At 41.9% G+C, this 19,822-nt stretch overlaps 1 protein-coding gene across 13 annotated transcripts in view; it reads left to right on the top strand.

The window, feature by feature from the left end:
- FYN (FYN proto-oncogene, Src family tyrosine kinase) overlaps window positions 1-19,822 on the top strand; it is a 140,854-nt gene that overhangs the window by 58,854 nt on the left and 62,178 nt on the right. For 12 of the 13 annotated variants that reach the window (XM_065056671.1, XM_065056678.1, XM_065056681.1 and 9 more), the window contains one exon: window positions 2,502-2,572. The exons of the other annotated variant lie outside the window; for it this stretch is intronic. The gene's annotated coding sequence lies outside the window, so the exon portion shown is untranslated. The remainder of the gene's footprint in view (window positions 1-2,501; window positions 2,573-19,822) is intronic. 13 annotated transcript variants of the gene reach the window in all.

The raw sequence follows: 19,822 nt of genomic DNA, 5'->3' as shown, positions 1-19,822 counted from the left end.
CTCTCTCTGCCCCATCTACCTCCAATAACTCATCTTTTTAGCCAGAGAGACAGGGCATGTTTTGCATCATCTTCTAAAATCAAGCAAAAAGCATCCCCTGGACAAGTTTCAAGCTTTCTACCTGCCACCCTCAAAGTTCAAAAGATTCTGCAAGGCTCAAAACGTGGTAAATTGTCTTTGCCTCAGATTTAACCAGACACCCTTTTACTTGGCCCTTTTGCTAGTTTTTGTCATACGTGGTCTCATCTGAGGGCCTGGACTAGACTCCTTTAGCATGGATTTAAGGGAGCTGCCTGCAATCTGGTGCCATAACAGGGGAGGTTTGCTGTTGGTTGAAACCAGCACTGCAGCCAAATAAGCTGTCCCTCAAATCCATCTGCCATCCTTTCCTCCCTTTTTTCCCTGGTGCCAACAGAGGCTTTTTTTTTTCTCCAGCTACTTTGCAAACTTTAGAATTCACCCAATTAATTTTAATCCCCGTTGCTACCCTTGCCCTGTTTGGTGCACAGGCATTTGTGCTGGAGGGAGGGAAAAAGGCAGAGAAGGGGTGAGTGCTGCTAGGGCCACATCCTGAAGCTCCACACCAGTGCTGGGGGTGTGCTCAGCCCCTTTTGGCAGTGGAGCCAGTCCCTGTCTTTCAAGTATTCTATGGGACTGGCAGCGTGGAGTACAATTTCCCGTACTTGTCACTTCTCTGGGGAAATTATTAAATCAGTCTCTTGGTGTAGAAGAAAATAATGAGCTAATCCGGGGTTGAGGTGCTATTGGATTGTTTCAGACCTGGCTCTTCTCTTAAGCTCCGAGCTTTTCTGCATGCAGATGTTATCCAATTAGGTCGGAGGCAGAAAGAGAGTTTCTAGGCTTGATTTTTTTCTTTCTAGGCCAAATGCCTGGAAGCTAGGGAGGGAAATGGATGGCACTGGAATAATAACCACCTTCCCTGAGTTTGAGCAAAGCACTTAAGACCCATCTTTTTTCCAGTGTTTTCACAAATTCTGCCAAGCTGTACAAAAGTTGTTGGGGGAGGAGGGAGTGTTGTTTTGTTTGTTTTTTTTCTTTATTCCTTGATATACCCAGGGTTTTTTCTCAACCACTAAGCAGAGAAGGCAAGCAGAGAAGACAACACTTGGGTTTGTAGTTATGTCACTAAAAATGTCTGTTCCTAAAATCTTTCACAACAGCCTCTTCTGATTTGTAATGATTTTTTTCTTTTTGTTTTTTCATTCTCTCCCCGCCCTGAACTCTCCACCCAAAATTAAGTCTCAGCCTTATGAGATCAGAGGTCTACTTGCTAATCAAGATTTAGAGCAGTATAATCCAGTTGCCGTGTTTTAAGGAAGATTTGTTTGGTTATGCCTTAATAGAAATTTTATTTTCTTCGCTACTTTTCATGTAACAATGACCAATAAAAGTAATTTGACCTAAGAAGTCATGGGCCCTTCCTTTCCTGCGGGTGCCTACAGCATCCTTCAGGAGATGTGCCAGTGCAAAGATCTGCAGCTGAGGCAGGTTTATGCGATCAATAATGCAGGGCTCCAAGTCATCTGTGTATAGCTGTAAAGTTACTCATCCAGCAGTAATTGCACAGATGCCTCCCTTGTGGAAAATTCAGCCATGTACGTGGGGGGGGAATGGGAGTTTAAAGCAGTTCAAATTCAGTCTGGCTTCACCTGGGCACTAAAATGTGTGTCCTTTGCCATTTGCTGTACAGTTGCTGCTCCCAAACCCGAACACCAGCAGAATCATAGCTCCTCCATCTTCTAGCAGTTTACAAACTAAATGTTTTAACATCATTGTCAGTCTGTGCTCTGTGAGTTGTTCTTTCAAAGATTTTGCCTCAAGGAAAAATAAGGAGCAGCTGTCATTTGAAATTTACTCAGGGTTGGCAAAATGATGGCATTTGTCGCTTCTGCTCTCCATCTTCTACAAAGTGGCCCTAGTGTGTGTTGAACTGGATATCGCGTTGACTTACTTCTTCTCCCTCTTTGTTCTCCTAGAGAGCACCGAGTCATTAATATAGTCTAAAAATGCTGTGTGGTGCAACCCCATTTATTTTTCTTTGTGTATTTTTCAAGCAAGGATGCTGTCAAGAGCCTTATGTGCATCATATTTCAAAAACAGTTTGTTAAAGAAAAATTGCTAAGAGATACTGGGTTGACCAATTTTTTAGGACTGGATCTAAAATAATTGGCACGCTTGCTGTATGCTGCTGTGCGCTTCATTGTTGTTGACTTCGTTTCCGTGAAGCCTGAATAGCTGTTGTGTCAGTGACCATGATGTGTCTGAGCAGTCTGAGGGAGTCCTGCAATTATTTTAATATTTTGCATAATGCCAGTGGAATTTAATAATAAGTTTTGAAGGTTCAAATCCAATTACTTCTTTCCCTAAAACAGAAAAAACAGTAGAAGTTTGGTGATAAATGTTAGCAGAGTGAGAAAGAATTGTAACATAATTTATGGTGTACCAGTCACTGATTTTTTTCCCTTTCTCTTATTTTACAGGGCATGTTTTCAAGCCATTTCTGAGGAAATGTGGTAAATCTGAACTTGCTCTCTTTGGGGGGGAAATTCTGGTAAGTTGATGCCATCTTGATCAATTTTCATTTTCAATGAGAATTTCAGAAAGATTGTTTTAGCTTTTTTCAGTTTGATGTGTTTTAGCTGATGGGAAATATAGAACCATAGTTGATGATATGTGTTTTTCTTTCTCTGGTATGGAGACTCACAGTATGAGAAGCATTGACAGAAAACAGCATGCTAGGCCTTAGGGCGAGGAATGTAGTTTCATTTGCTCCAGTGGCGTCTGTTTATTGTGTGTGTAGCTGTTATATTCTGCTGACGAGTGGCTGAGCTAAAACCTAGAGTAGAAGAAACACAAAGGCTTGGTTTAGAAACAGTGTGCTAGTGGTATAAAACATCAGGAGCAAAAATAATATAGAAATGTAAAAATATGTAGATATGTAAAAATAACTCCTAAAGTGACGGGGGTGTCCATTCATTCCAAAATCTTCCTATCCATTCCCAGAACATCTGACTGGCACACGTGCCACGTGGAGGCAGGATGATTTCCTTATGCCTGAGAGATAAGGAGGTAGTTAATGCTCCTGTGTGCTATATCAGTCTTCCTATTCCTCCTCTTCATCCCACTTGACAAAGCTTTGCTTCTTCCCTGGCTGTTCTGTGTGCAACACTTCCAGAGGCACCAGCTTCCTACAGACTTCTGGTCCTGCAGGCGCTGTGGGAATATGGCACGTCACATGTGATGTGTCTGTGCTGCTGAGCTGCCCTGCTGGGAGGAGAAGGAGGCAGAGAAGGATGAGAGGTAATTAGTGACATGCCCCAACTGGAGGGAAGTAATCCTGAGAAGATTCTTCCAACCTGGAAAAAAAAAAAAAGGCAGCAGATTTGGAGCAGTTTGTAGGCTTATCTTTCTTTGTCCTCTAGTAGACTGTCAATATACACAGTTCTGGTTGGTGCCAAGCAATTACCATCACCCTTGGGAAAAAAAGGCCAGCAGAAGATTGTGTCCGTCCTTTCGCTTGGCTGAGAGGGTTATTGGACTGGTATTTTTTCTTCAGCCAATATGTGCAGATTCCAGATGAAAACTGGCTTATTCTCCACTGGCAGAAGACTTCAGAGTCAGATAGCCTGCAGGGTAGAAAACTGAAAAGCAAAGACTGGCTCTGTGAGAACACTTGTTCTTTTCTGCCATTAAAAAAAAAAAAAAAAGAAAACAGATGTTGTTACATCACACAGAAAGATCTGGATTAGCTAGCACATGTTTAAATGTAGATCGTTTAGCCTTCTGCAGAATGTATAGTCTTAAAGATAAGAAAACATAAGAAAACCAATATCAGAATTTTACAAAGAAGTTGGCCAAATGCACTAAAGGTCCTGTGCAGTGGTAGCTGGGTAAACCCTACTGTAGCTCATTCTTTTAAGCATTTTTCTTTCTACAGTTTGGATTTTCTGACAATTGGGTGTGTTTTAAGTTTGCACCTATATCCACATACTGGGAAATATGAACAAAAATTATTTAACTGAAATTTGGTTGGAAAGCCGAAGATGAGACACAGACCAGCAACATGAGCTCATTAGTCCATGAGATTTTGTGCTGACTTCTGTTACTGCAAAATAGGGTAGGATCTAGATCTAATTTTCTTTTTGGTGGTAATAATGATACTTCAATCTTAAAAGATTTCCAGTATCCCTACAGATTGGCTGATCTTTGTGTGGGATGTGACAAAGCTATGGTGCTCACAGGTCAAGGAGTAGAGTCATAATTAGGAATTAGTGATGCCATGTAATACCAAGAAAAAAAAAAAATTATCAGCAGACCTGATAGTCAGATTGTTGTGTTTTAATTTCCCTTCAAAGATGCATCTGCTGAAGCCAGCCTAGCCTCCATGATTGGCCTTAATAAAAGAGCATAGCTCAAAAGCAGCGAGAGAGAAAGCAGCAGCATGTTTCTTAGAATCACAGAATAATTTTGGTTGGAAGAAATTGCCAGATGTCGTCTTGTCCAAACCCCCAGTTGAAACAGGTCCTACAAGGCCATGTTGCTCAGGGCCTTGGTTTTCAAAATTCAACTAGATGCCAAGGCTGGAAACAATATGGCCTCTGTGGGCACCTGTTCCCATGTCTGACCATCCTGAGGGTGAAAAAGTGCTTCCTTGGTGCTTCGTGTTGATGTTACTCACTGTCGATCTGTGTAGACTTTGCATCTTCTCTGCCTGTGAGAGGACCCCAAAGGAAACATAATGTCACACAAATGCAGTAAACTTGTTAGCAGCAAAAACCCAAAAACCATGGGGCGGGGCGGGAAGGGGAGGGTGGAGAACACAAACAAAACCAAAACAAAAAAAACAAACGCACAAACAAAACAAACAAACCCACCACCAAAATGTGGTTTACAGAGGTTCTACTTGGACGGTGTTTCTCAACCTATAGTTCATGAGTTCGTGTTCAGACTTGAAGACCATGGCTCCTTGACTTGGTTGAATCTCAAAATTTGGGAGAAGGTTAGCTAACAGATGCTCCTGAAAACTACCTGATTTCCTGACTTGCTTAGAGATATAAGCCAATGAAAAGAAACACTTCTCACTGCTAGATTGAAAACATCACGGAATTTCTTCAAGTCAGTACAAGCTGTGCTTGTACCACTCCGTGCTCCAGGAATTTGCCCTAGAATTTAATATTGTTTTCCTGAAGTCATTATAATATGTAAACAGATCCCGAAATTTTTGTTTGTTTTTCACAGAATCACAGAATGTTAGGGATTGGAAGGGACCTCAAAAGACCATCTAGTCCAATCCCCCTGTCAGAGGGAATTCACAACTGTTCCTTCCCCTCTTCCCACTTCAAGCTGTTTGCAAAATCTTATTTTGAGGTAGAAAAATCAGGAACCTTGAGTTTCTGACCCTACTGTAGGTTTGCCTATGGCATTCCAGATTCTCAGAGAGATTTAAAATAATTACAAGAAATGTAAGACAAGAAAACAGTTTTGCCCAGTCTCTGTCCATAACCCGCTGAATCCAAGAAGGACCGGACATCAAGAGAATATTCTGAATTTATCTTGACATAGCAGCTGAGCTCAGAGGCTCAGCAGTTATTTATTCATTTTGTATCAAAGTCCTAGACAAGGTCACGCAGCCTCCAGATCAAATATTCATAGTGGTTTTAGGAGCTGATTAGAGAAATATACTTGAATGCTGGGAGGGAAATCTTGGCTGAATTTAAAACTTCTTCAGCTAAGAGCTGATGATATCTTTCTGAGCAGTGTGAGAAGAGACCTCTTTTGATGAGATTTCTGTAAAGCAGCCTTGTGGATGTCAGAGCAGATATTTGTGTGGCACTACAGGTTTGACCTGCTTTGAGTTGAGCACAGAGTTCAGCAGGCAGTCATGGAACGGCCGTCCCTCCACATCAAACAGTTACATGGCTGCAAGGAGTCCCAAGAAGCATGGCTGATGTAGGACAGAAAACCTTGGGGCGATCTGTACTTTATTTTTAGCACTAGTCAGACTGTTCTTTGCCAGTCTAGACTCCGCTTGAAACTCTTTCCTTTCAGAAGAGGTTTTTAGATTTCTAGGCATGACTTATGTTGTACAGTATGCTGTTCTGTCCCTGTCCTTGTAGACCCTGTAGTTGGTCACAGCCATCAAGATCAGAGGGGATTCAAGCTGTGAGGTGAATAGAGGGGCTGCTGTTCCATAAACCTGACCTGCATCTTCCTGTGCCAGATGTGCCACTGTGCATTCCTCCTTTTCCTATAGATTTCCTCTTCCCAGGAAAGCTGTGAATGTTTCAGACACAGGCCTTGAAGCTGAATATATACCTCAGGGCCTGGAAGTACACTCCTCTTTTCATTATGAATTTAGGCAGAGGTACCTCCTCACGTTCGATGCTTTTTGTTGTTTCAGCTGAAATCTGAGATGCTACGCTCCTTTTCACACACTTCTCTGTAGATTAGAAGCAACTAATCATCTTGAACAATGGTTTTGGTTATTCCTAGTTGCTCAGCTGTATCATGGAAAATCTGGATTTCAGCTCCAAAGACACTCATCTGGTGTTTTGGTTTGGTTTGTTTTTTCCCTATTAAGGACAGTCACATTTTTCTTCTCTATTTTAAACAAACACAAATTCAGCAGGCAGTACCTGCTTTGTTTCTTAGAAATCATATAAAAACAGATTTTCAGTATCTTTATGCATATTAAATTTGTTTGCCTTTAGAAAGATTGCGATGCCCTGTGCATTCCTGGGTGTCCAGTTTGTATGATACAATTATTTACAACCTTGATGCCTACGAAAAATGCTACTGAAGTTCCCTTGCTGATTATTCTTCTTATGTCAGGTTTCTGACATGAAGTATTATAGAGCAACTATGTGTTATCTGCAAACAGCTTGCAAAATGTGCTCTCACTGCAAAAATAACCCACTATAACTTTTGCTTTTTTACCTGTATTCTGCCATGCCCACAAGAGGCTTTGCCAGAATCATTAGCTGTTCTCTGTAATTAGGGCTGACTTCATGCATTTTAGTCCTATTTCTAGAAGCTTTTCATTTTCCAGAGTCATTAATTTGGGCAGTGATGTGCTTCATAATGTGCTTCTGTTGCATATCTTCTTTATCACTTCCTATGGGCTGAAGATTGCTGTGCATCCTTAGGAAGTAAAGTATGTGGAAATGCTTGAGCATTTTAAAATATCTTGGGATTTACCAAGATTTGCTATGCTATGCTTGTAATTCCTTCAATTTTAGTCTTTTTCTTTTCTTCTAGTGTAGTCTGTGCAAAAGATGAACATGTTGGTGCCACTGGGTGTGGTAAATGTTAAATCTGGTCCAGAAGATTGCTGAGGAATAGAGCTTTTTACCTGCCCAGAACTGCCTGTCTCCAATCCCGACCAGGCTGGACTTAGTCTGCTCTTTTAAGAGATGTGGAACATTGTTACTCTTGTGTTGAATTTATTAAATCAGATAACCCTACACAGGGAGGTTATGTTCCAGTCTCCTGCAGAAGAGATCTTTATGTCAGTCTCTGTCGTCTTCCCAAGTGTTTTCCTACTTCTCACTGGTAATCCATTTAGTATAGTTTTTTTAGTTTTTTTAGTTTTTTTCCTTTTTCCTTTTTCCTTTTTTTTTTTTCCCTGAAGTTGAGGTGATCCAATTGTTGGAATTGCTCAGCAAAAGAGAGCTGGTCTGTGGGCCATCCATCTTGGTGTCCCTCTTGCGGTAGCCACTGAAGAAGAAGTGGGAAAGGACAGTTAAGACAGCAGATGGAGCAGAGAGCTACGTGCAGCTCTGCCCCCCAGCTTTCTTTGCTGGTTCAACCGCAGAGGAGTTTGTGGTGGATCATGATGTTACAGCAGCTTGAAGATCCATTATAGAATTTTGCAAGTGGTCAATTGGTTGGGTTTTGTTGTTTTGTTTTGTTTTGTTTTGTTTTTTAAATCTGGACAACAAACCCTCCAAGTTCTCTGTTGAAAGAAAACCTTTACATTTCAAAATTCAGAGATTGCTTTAGGGAGCATTGCATCAACTTTACTCTTTTCCATGTCTGCATCAGGGTATTTTTGTTACTGTGCAGTTGATACAAAAACACCTGCTCCGTCAGGCTGGAATGTTCCTGTAGCTTCTGTTCCCCTTCCTCCTCTTTGGAGGACTAAATAAAAACCTATATGTGATACACAGGGGCCACTACCATCCAACCCATTATGAGTTCATATTTAGATATGGAACAGCCTTACACTGGATTTCACATCCAGCCCTGTTTATTTAATATTAAAGTGTAAGTGCAGCTTGGAGCAGGCAGGTCCCACCCAGCTGGTAGCAGGATCCTGGGGCATTCATTGTAGGTGGGATCTCCAGGGAATTTAGTTGCTAGGAAGCATCACCTCCTTAGTGAGCTCATGCAAATGGAGATTTATTTTTTCAGTTGTTAGTAATTTAGTCATGTTTGGGAATTTTCTGCAGAGATCAAACTACAAAGATTTTGCCTTGACACCTTGCAAGTTTATGGTCCAAATCACAAAACTTCTTAAGTTGTTCAAGGGGTGACCAGAAGCTTTTAACATGAACAAATCACTCCAGTTTCCCATGCTTTGTTTCAGACTTAGCTTGAAAAATTTTGGCTGAAGTCATGCCAAAAATCCAAAACAGCAACAAAGCAAGGAAAAAAAAATCTCCCAGCGAACATCCAGTGTGGAGAATATTGCCAAACTGTGGACTGTTTGTGCCAAGTTTATAATCAGGCACTAACAGGGTCTTAGTAGGTAACGCTCTCAACCCGCAGCTGATGAGTCCAGCAGCACAGGGAGCAAGGAACTGTCACAGAGAGATGGGGCTCTTACTTGGGGCCTGGTTTGCATGATGTGCTCTATGTAAGACACAAATCACACTTGGGATTGAAAGAAATAGATAGCACGATTTCTGGGCATCAAATAGGGCTGTTTCTGTGGATAAGACCCTTACTGAATGAATACGTGTTGTAGTGATAGATACATGTACAGGTAGAATTTAAAGGTGTGTGGATGGATGTAGATTATCCTGACCCGAGCGCCCTGTATTTTGTAGGGCAGCCACAGTGATGCTTTACTTCTAAAGAGTTTCCCATGAAATAGAGGGGGAGGGAGGTGGTTAATGTAATTCTCTCGACATTAATTCTGCCTCATCAATACTTCATGGATTTAATAGATTTTAGAGCTACAGTCATTTGGGAGATTATTTTATCAGCCCAACACAGTGGAGGCTGCTGAAACTAAATGGAGGACAGAATGCATGTGTGTGTGTGATATAGGATGCTGCAGTATCAAGAATATTTAATTATGATGGGATTTGTTTAGGAGATTTCTCCGCGCCATTTGTGAAACTTTATGTTGGGCACTAAATACTTCGCACATAGACAAGTTATCTCTTTGGTATGGATCTCTAGGCACAAGTGTCTGTTTCCACCTCATGGCATAAGCACACTGCTCTAGTTCTTCATCTCTCATTACGTCTCTCTCTCGCTTAAATGCTCATCTGACACAAACATAATGAAACTGCATATAAGGAAACATGAAGAAGAGGAGAGATCTCATTGCAGATTACCAAAGCTGAATATTTTTGGACATTGAGTTATTTATATTAATCAGTTTGCAAAGCTCACAGATAAAAAGAAAGCCTGGGAAGCAATCCAGAAAAACCAAGAAGAGAAACTGAAGAAGGTAGTGTGAAGATTGTGTATTAGTGCATGTTGTGAGAATGCCTGCAGTGCTGTGTCGCAATACCCACTTCAAAATAAAAATGAAATGGGTGGATCTTGAAGGCTGGTGCTCAGTAGTGGGGGAGATGCCTGCTTGACATGTCACTCCCCATCAGCAGAGGTGGAAAGCTCTGTCGGGGAGTGTTCCGCATCATCCTGCAGCAGCCCTGCTAGCAGTGGTGAGCAGCATTCATGGGCTCCAAGGGCTTTCGCACAGTGTCCACTAGTCTCGGGGGTCAACTCTTCCCAAGACACATTGTCAGGGAAATCACTGATGCCAATTTTTTAGAAAATATCCAATGAGCTTAAATTCATGAGAAGTTTGTGTTCATGCTCAAGGTATCACCCTGAAAACCTCAGGGCTAATTGAGGTTTATACAGCCTTCTAATAAAGTGTTTTGTCCTTGTGACCCATATTGCTTCTATTGTTTTTAGGGAAGAGAAAACAATAAAAGATTCAACTATGTAAATGTCATTCCTGCCCAACCCATTTAGTATTATAACACAGGGAGAAGTCTGCTTTTTTCCTCTGGCAAAAGCTTGAAAAGCCTTGAAGATTGTGTGCATCCTTGATCATGTCATGTAACAGTGGTAGTGGGAAATATAAAATCCAGTAGCTCAGTCTGCAAGGGATTTGAATCCTGCCCTTCTAGTCCTACCAGGTAGTATCTAATCCTGTAACAGCCTTTCAGACCAAGTTGATTTACTGATTTACTGGTATAAGGTTTTGGTATGTTTTTTGTTTGTGTTTTTTGTAGTTGTTGTTTGTTTTTGGGGGGTGTCTTTATTTTTGTTTTGTTTTTTAATCAAACTGTACTTCTTAACTTGTATTTTTTTTGTGCAAAAATTCTAACTGAAACAAGTGGTTTTACAAGCAGAAGGATAAAAACAGAAATAGCAAGAGACTTTTGAGATTCTTTAGAATTATTAGTTAAAAAATATGCGTGGATCTTAGATGTGATATGAAATATTAAGTACTTTCGTCTCTGGTTAACACAGCTTCCCATTCATGAAGTTAAGATGCTAGGTAAAAAGAAGGCTCTGTAGAAACAAGCTTCCATTGCACACTTTGGAAACAGGAGTTCAGGTCATTACTTGTCCTCTTTTGCTGTTTATTAAAAGTTAAAAGTTTGTCTTCTTTTCAGTGGGAACTTACACCAAATTACAGTACATTATGCTTAAAGCTAGTGGTCGCATTGGTGCACCAGCACCCATTGCTGTGATGGATTCTGAAACTAGTTTGCTGTAACCAGATTGAATCATCAGTTTAGGAAAGTCCTCATTTTGCTGTGGTCTTTTTTGGTTGTGTGTGACAGGAGTTGTTGTCCATTTCCCTCCCCCTTCACTAATATTAAGGCATTAGTGTCCCTCTTCATGCTGTTTACTATCAAACATAATTCCATTTTACCCCCATTTCTTTCCATTTACATCCTTTAAGAAATGTTTAGGCAACTGTGTCTTTATTCTTGTAAGACAGAGGCTGATGGAAGATCCATTACATGAAACTCTGTTCTATCTATAGAGCAGGATAACTGAAAGTATGTCTGTAGACATATGGAAAACATAGAGACTGATAGCTGATAGATGCTGTAGACTCCTCATTGTTTTCTACCATGGTGATTCCACCAAATGTGTCAAAACACAGAGAAAAAAAATGTATGTGAGTCAAGTGACATATTTTTTGACTGCAAAGACTATGCAAAATCCACGGTCTTATTTTTAAGATATCCTCTGTGATCATTTTGGAATCTATTAAATGCCTTTGCAGGAGCCCAAAATCAGTCCATTTGCTTTTTTGAAATATTTTGCTCTTGAGTTTTGCCCTCTAACCGCCTGTAATTACACAGGGAGGCTTAGTTTGAGTCTAACCACCAGCTCTCCTGTATGTTGTTAGATGTTGTTGGGGGATTAGCATGCACAGTTGTAAATGACAGTATATATCTTCATTTTATTTTGGGGGTTAGACTGTTTGTAATATACACATTTCAGATGAGAGAGAGCAAGCACTATTCAAAGCTGACAAAGCAGAAGAAAAGCTTGTGTTGAATCAAGAAACTGCTTGCAGCTCAAGCAGCTCAGTCAAGAAACTGATCCTTTTGCTCACCTCGAGGAAGTGAGAGCATGCCAAAGACACAGGCTGCATGGCTAGTGTATAGCAGAACTCTTGCACATTGGCACTAAAGTGTTCATCATTTCTGGGTTAGTGCAGCATGTGCCTTCCACGTGTTTGTCACCCTCTGCATGTGGTGTAGATGTTATCCAGAAACAGTTATTTGCAGAAACTTGTCTGGTCACACGTGTGGAATATGCCATTGACTATTATCAACAACAGCGACTCTTGCACGCAGCCGTGGCGCTGGTCTTGCTCTAAGCAATTTCACGTGGTTCATACTCAGTAAAAGATGTAACACCCTTCATCTAGTATCTTTTGCAGTGGTGTGCAAAAAGGCTGTGTGTTGCATAATAGGCAGAAAGCAGCCCACCTTGAAGAGATTTCAGAAAGTGGATGTTGGGCAAAGCTTGGAGAAAGGAGCCGCATTTCCAGGCAGAGAGACCAAAGCACTCGAGCTGCTCACTGTGCACAAGCAGGGAGGGGTCTTTGGGAAGAGCTCACACTCAAATTCGTTTTGTTACTTTGCTTTTCTCACCCAGTTTAGGGCCCCAAACTTGCACCTGCTTTTTCTCATGCTTTTATGCATGTGTGATTGGGGTGAATGTATGTGAGACCTGAGTTCTAAATTTTGTGGGAAACACAGACCTGTTACTCCGGTGTTGCAAGACCCCTTTTACAGCACCTTTAAGTTTCCAGAAATCAAAATACAATTATGTTTTTCCTTTAAGGCATATATTTGAGACATCATTGAAAGTCACATGTGTTGCAAGGGACTTCTAATTGCTGTGTTATAATATTTCTGTTGCTCAACATCCTAATTTTCTATTGCTGTATTAAATATTTCCCTAGTAGTACTTCTGATTAAAGAAAAGAGACTCTAAGCCGTGACTTTTAACCACATCTTCTCTAGCAGAACTCTTCCTCGATACTGTGGGAGACCGGTACCATTCCAGGCAACCACTCTGCTTCACCAGGAACTCTAAGAGTGCTGCTCTGTAGAGAATTTTTTTGTTAAATTATCATTGTTGCTTCACTTCCATTGTAACCAGCAATTCTTATGGTATTTTTTTCCCACACTATATCTCTTTTAGAAGCTACTAATGAATACAGTCAATGTCTTACTAATTTCCTTTTCTTTTCGATCTCTTACATCTGGGGTAAATTCCAGGAGCTTTAAGGAGCAACTCTAGGCTCTTCTGGGTTGGAGATATTTGTCCTTGCCACCCAGATAAGAACTTTCCTTATTTAAACCAGGAAAATTAGGATGAAAAATAATAATAATTAAAAAATAGAAATCTTTTCAGTTCCACAGTGGAGGAGGAGCAGACCCTAGGCACAGCTGACAATTAGCTGTATAGTTTCTTCAGGTTGATAACCAGTTCTGATAGAAATCTGTTCTTTGACAGACAGTTCTCTAATGATAGTGGACAGGAAGAGCTGCAAATTTAATATGCTCTGCAAGTCAGGGCTGGTTGACACACCAAAAAACTGTGAAAGACTGAGAGAAATCCCCTTAGAGCTTGTTTTGTCTGCTCGCGACTTGCCCTTTCTTGTATTTAACCAGTTTGAATCCAGGTCATCTGTCCTCAGCTCATCTGTGTCAGTGGAGTGGTGGAGTATGAAGGGAGCACTTTTTCTTTCTTTTTTTTTAAACCCAGAACACCTGAGCAAAATATTAATAGCAGGCGGTACAGAAGTTAAATCACGGCAGTCCACACAATGTGTCGAAGTAGCTGTTGGTAACAGCACCAGCCAAAATCTGTTCTTGGTCAGTTTGGCAAGACATAAACTAGTAAGTGACTCATCAAAGGAACTTCTGTGGTTATTTGACTGATAATGCTGTCCATACACTGTGTTAACAAGCTTGACTGTAGGTTAACATGTCCAGCAGTCTCCACTTAAACCTTCTGTAATTTACAGAAGTAATTCCTTCTGATGTCAGGCATTGTTTTCCTGCTAGGGTTTGGAAACACCTGAGCCATCCCAATCCATTCATTAAATTTTGTAGATCTTATGATTAAACAAAAGCTTGAAAGGTAGGATTCTTCACTGGAGCCCAGTGAAATCTTTTGCAAAGGCTGTTGAAGTGTCAGATATGGCTTGCAAATAGCAGTCTGATGCTGCAGATTATTTAAATCTGTATGGCATCATCAGTGAATACTTTACAAACCTGCTTATTATGTAAATGTATTCAGTAACCAGTGTACATGAGAAATCATACTTTTGTGTGCTCTAAGTCGTCTCACCTGCAATATGGTTGTTCTGGGTGGAAAACTGTGTCTGGCAGCAACTGGGAACCTCCAGGGAGCTCATCCTCAAATTGCCACAACTATGATTTACAGGAACAGCATCATGGAGCTTCTTGGACTGTTTTAATCTTCCTGCTTCTTTGTGGGTCTTTCCAGGTCTAACATAATTTTAGCTGCTTCTTAGCAATTAGATTAGTCACAGGCAATGTTCCTGTAAAATTGCCTGAGCAGGTCCTTTGGTAAACAGTAATAACCTTGTTGTGGCTCAGGGGCATTTGGCAGAATAATTAAACTGGACTTCAGCACCACAAATAGTTATGCAGTTAAACACCACAGATCTGCTCAGGTGGTTGGTGAAGTTTCTATATACTTACGCTCTGTCGTGGCTACATGTGTCTTCCATTTATGGTTTCTCCTGCAACTTGTGCATCGCTCACTCTGGAAAATCATGTTTTAAGTACATTGAATGATAAAGCTCTTCTGTCTCTTCCCACAGATGTACCAACATCAGACAGATTCACATTGATCCATGCCATGTCTTTCTTAGGTGTTTATTTTAAAACTGTTTAATCCCTGAACATTCAGGCTGTTTAAGATAAAGAGAACAGTTAAAGATTTCATGCAAATCAAGAATCACCTTTGTGAGGATCTTTCCAAATAAGCCTAAAAAGTGTGCAGAACTGATGATGACTTTTTCATGCGGGGTCCATATTGATTTTGTGCTGCATGACACATCCTGCCAGGTCTTTGTGCAAAAAGAAATGGCGCTGACCTCCTCCTTCCCTGACAACATCTTTGCTTTCCGACCACCTGTGTCTGGTTCCCCTGCCGCTATCCCCATAAACACAAATGCACCTTTCAACATCATTTCTCAAGCTTTCTCCTCTTCATTTCAAAGAGCACAGAGAAAGCAGGGTGTCCCTGTCCACAGATAGGCATACCCTTACATTGCCAACCAATAGTCTGATTGGTAAAAAATACCCACGGGTAATTAGTACTGTGTTAGTACTATGGTTAATCGATTTAAAATTAAATGCCACTGGTGCTGGTGAAAGGTTGTACCAGGCTTTGTTATGGTTTTCAGAAACCCCCTGTTTTAGTGAACGCTGTCTCTGAGAAGGGATATTGCTTCTTTGTGTGCTGCCTGTGATGAAAGAGGAACAGAGGGTGTAGCTTTCACACAGTGCTGTAAATTTTATTATCATATTTTCATCTAGATCGTGGGGTTTCTGTGGTGATTTTAAGAAGGCAGCCCTTCAATGTAAGGAGGCAGGTGTATCTCCTTAAGCACAGCAAAAGGAGCTAGTGTGCCAGCAGTGAGGGAGATAGGAAGCTCATCTCTGCCTTCCTAGTCCACCATCCTCATTATTAGACGATTCTGCCTTCTAGGCAGACAGATTACTTCATATTTTTGTTCATTAATGATTTATCAGACATCTCCTCCCCTAAAGGCTCATCTCCTCTGTTATATTCACAGCCCACACGCAACCAGCAACATGTCGCTGCCAGCTGGCACACTGGCATTGGGAGTGGAAGCTGCTGGTAGCCCTTTCCGCATCTCCTGTGGCCCCCTCCTCCCCTCCCTTCCCAGCTGCTCAGCTCACCTGCCCGCTCCTCAGTGTCCTAAATTGCATCAAAGCCATCAAATCTCCATGTGTCCTGTTCTCCTGTTTCATCTCTCAAATCTGATTGCTTTATGTGCTTTTACTACCTATATTAAAAAAAAAAAAAAAAAGAGAGAGTGATGAGGTGATCCCACTTGTAATGCAGCAGTGCTTGTGTTTCTGTTGTGGAAATAGTGGCCTCTCAAAGCACAGCAGGTTTTGGTGTGAGAGTATGCTCAGTGGTGACTTACATTTTAGTTCCAGGTAGAATTAGTAGAGAAGAGAGAGTGCTGGGAAGAAAACGAGCGAGCTGTGTCTATGAGCAGGAAGGTGTGGGTTGGCTTCAATTTCAGGTGCTTGGCACAACAGCTCTTTTGAAATGCTTTTCCAGTTGTCCGTGTGAGAGAGTGATTTTTATCGCATCACTAAAGATTTAACTCTATTCTTGTTCTCTGTTCTGCTCCCAGAAATCAGGTATGCTTTGAGGTCTGGGAAAGGGAGTGAGTCCAAGTGATGTGTTCTGATGAAGGGGGAAAAATCCATAACTGTTTACCACTCTCTAACTTGTCCGCTGCAGGTGGGTTGCGACTGAGTATAATAGGGAAACAAAGGGTGTAGGACAGGAGGAAAAAAGTATAAGGTAGGAGAGAAGGAATAAGCGTAACTCCCTTGAGTCACTTATGTGTGAATGTATAACTCTTGAGGGATTAATCTACTTTTGGCAAGTGGTGACTGATAAGAGAGTCAATTATCTCTCTTCCCTCTTCCACACCCTTCCAGCATCTTCAGAAAGGGCATGCAACAGGAATAACAAATCTCATTATTGTAGCAAATTACAGTGGAAATCATGAATTAAATGTGCTCCTCAGCAGAGAGAAACTGGCTGTTCCTAGGATGTGTAAAATAAATTTTCACTTGTATTGTTTTTGAGGACTTCCTGAATCATTCAGGCCTCTCCACATACCCCTTTGGCACAACACTTCTAAGCAAAACAGTGTTAAAGGCATCAGTGTTAAAGGCTCTAACAGAGCAGCCTCGTTGCTCCTACTGCTTGAGGACAGCCAGAGTCTGAAACTAAGCAAGCTCAGGCTTTGGGGGAAGTCTGGATCTAAATCCAGACCAGATTATCTTTACCCTAGGTCTCCAATCTGGAGCTTTGCACTGCTGTTTTAAGGGGAGAGCTGGAAGGAGAAGGCGAGTTCAGGCTGACAGACATAGTGGTGTCAATTTTCTGTTGTGTGCTGCAAGACTAATCAATTTAGATGCCTTTGGCTTTGGAGGGGAGAAATGCGGGTGAGAACAGTAGGCTCTTGTGTGCTTGAGGCAGCCAGGTGTCTGGAAAACCGGTGTAAATTCTGAGAGAGTAGAAGGGCTTGCTGCTCCTCCATGGCCTCCCTGTTGCAAACACAGCAGCTTCAGGCTCCCACAGGGCTGAGTGGGAGGCCGTGGCAGGGCTGGGCTTATGCAGGCTGAGAAAAGAGGTTGTCGTATGGTGACTCTGGTCAGAACAGCAGGAAAAATAAGAAATGACAAGTAACTGATTTCAAGGGATAATGTGTGAGCAGAACAGGGACTTGTAACGTGGGTCTTGCAGGTCCATAGACCAAGGTCCCCAGCCCATCAGTTGCTGCAAGATGGGTGCATCCCAGAACTGTGGATAAGGAGGGCAGCTGAGCTAGAGAAAGCATGTCCATGCATTAGGAGGTGTGTCAAAACTTCTTCTGGGTCTCTCAGTAAAACCTGTCAAACATGGCACATGACTATCAGCTGAACTTAGGGCTTGTTTGCCCTGGGAGGTTGCCATCAGTAAAGCCAAGTGTAAATGTATAGCACTTGCCTAATTTGTAACTGCTCACTTTGTATGGAGTATATTACCTCGCATTTAGCGTGCATTAATTGTGCTAGAAGTTGCTGTAGCATAAGGAGTGTGCACTGAATTTCCACCTGTGGTAAGGTACAGTTTATCAAGCAGTCGTTTGTTTTTTCTTGCATCCTGTCTGTTAGCTTTACCATGTGGATTAGAGCACAGGTTCTAAAAGAGCAAGAATTTGAAGCACATCATTTCCCTGCAAAATGTGTACCATGCTTTTGTTACATTACTAAGTTGTTGCATTTTCTCTAGTTTCTAGGGAGGAAGAGGAGGACATTAGTAAATACAGCAGGCCTACACCACAAATCGCTGGCCTTAGAAAGGACCTCTGGAGATCATCCAGTCCAATCCCCTGTTCAGAGCAGGGTCAACTTAAAGTTGATATCTCAGAGCCATGTCAGGTTGTTTTTTGAGTATCTCCAGCAGTGGAGACTCCACAGCCTCTCTGTGCAACCTGTGCCAATGTTCAACACTCCTGCAGTAAAAAAAGGGTGTTTTTCTTACGGTTAACCAGCATTTCCCATATTTAAATTTGTGCCCATTGCTCCAGCACAGCACTGAGATATCTTGCCTTGCCCCCCAATCAGGATAAGATGCCCCTGAGCCTTCTCTTCTCTAGGCTGGATAGTCACAGCTCTCTCATTATTTCCTCAGTAGGAGAGATGCTCCAAACTCTTAGCCGTATTTGTGGCCCTTTGCTGGGCCTTTTTGAATAAGTTCAAGTCTCTTCTGTACTGGGGAGCCCCAGATTTTCAAGGGTCCTCAAAGTGGATCTGGCAGTCCAGATGTGTCTCACCCGTGCTGAGCAAAGGGAAGGATCACCTTTCTCAACCTGCTGGAAGTGCTGTTTCTAATGCAGGCCAGGATGCTGATGGCCTTTTTTGCCGTAAGGGAGCATTGCTGGCTTTTGTTCAGCTTGGCGTCCACTGAGACACCCAGATTCTGTCCTGTAGAGCTGCTTTCTAACTGGTCAGCCCTCCACTTTTACTCCCAGAATGGGGTTATTCTTCCTCAAGAGCAGGGCTTCGCCTTTCCCTTTAGTGAACTTAATGGCTCGTTTCTCCAGCCTATCAAGGTACCTGTGAATGGCAGCAAAACCATCTGGGTTATCAACCACTCCTCCCAGACCTTCTGAGGATGCACTCTCTGCCATCTTGTAGATCATTAATGATGAGGATAGACAGTACTTATCCCAGTACCAACTTCTAGGGTGCACCACTAATGCACCATTCAACAGCAGGCCCTTTTTCCCTTGTCTTCATTTTTCTGCTGATGTACCTATGAAAACCTTTCTCACTGCTTTTGACAGCCCTTGGTGGGATGAATTCCAGGTGGACTTTGGCTTTCCTAACCCTATCTGACCCTGCTTCCATCTCTTGTACACATCCATTTCACGTTTGAGTTTAGTCAGGAGCTCCTTTATCATCCATGAGGTGCCTCTTGCTGTCTGTGCTTGACCTGTGCATATTGAGATAGATCATTCTGGAGCTTGCAGGAGGTGATCCTTGAAAATCAACCAGTTTTCCTGGACTCATTTTTCATCCAGGACTATATCCCGCAGGATTCTTCTAAGCAGATCCCTGAAGAGGCCAAATTCTGCTCTTTGTGGGGGTTGTGATCCAACTTTTTGGAAAAAAGGCTTCTTACCATCTCATGGTAAGAGCAGCCCGTGCTGTCCCTGACTTGCACATCATCCAATGCTTGTTTGTATGTACAAGGTCCAGCACAGTGTTTTCCAGTGTCAGCTCCTTAGTCACCTGTGTTAGAAAGCTGCCATCAATGCACTTCAGGAATCTCCTGGATTGCTTGAGCCCTGCTAATTTAGATTGGCATTTTCAGCCTTTTCTCTTTTTTAATGTTACCTGTGTCTGCTATTTCTTTGTGCAAACTATTCAGTCGTTTTACATTATTAAACTTTCAAACCGCATCCTGAAATAATGTTGTTGAAAGCACTTTGCAAAAGAGGGCTGAGGCTTGTACCAAAATGAAGCATATAACCCACCTAATGTGTTGGGGTTTATTTCCTCCCTTTTTCTCACACTTAAATGTAAAATAAGCATTATACTGTAGGAACCAAGCAAAGGCTAATTTGCCTCATTTGAATGTGAAAAGGAGCCCACATCCTTCCTGTGCCCTGCAAAGAATGCAAAAAGACTTTACAGAGAAAACAGATGTACTAATATGTATCACTTGTTGGGGGCAGGGGGACTCCAGGGTGCTGCCACTAAAGCAATGCTGAATTTGC

Source organism: Columba livia, chromosome 3 (assembly GCF_036013475.1).
Source record: "Columba livia isolate bColLiv1 breed racing homer chromosome 3, bColLiv1.pat.W.v2, whole genome shotgun sequence".
Lineage (NCBI taxonomy): Eukaryota > Metazoa > Chordata > Aves > Columbiformes > Columbidae > Columba > Columba livia.
Note: the sequence above shows the minus strand (reverse complement) of the source record. Positions and strands in the feature narration are given on the sequence as shown.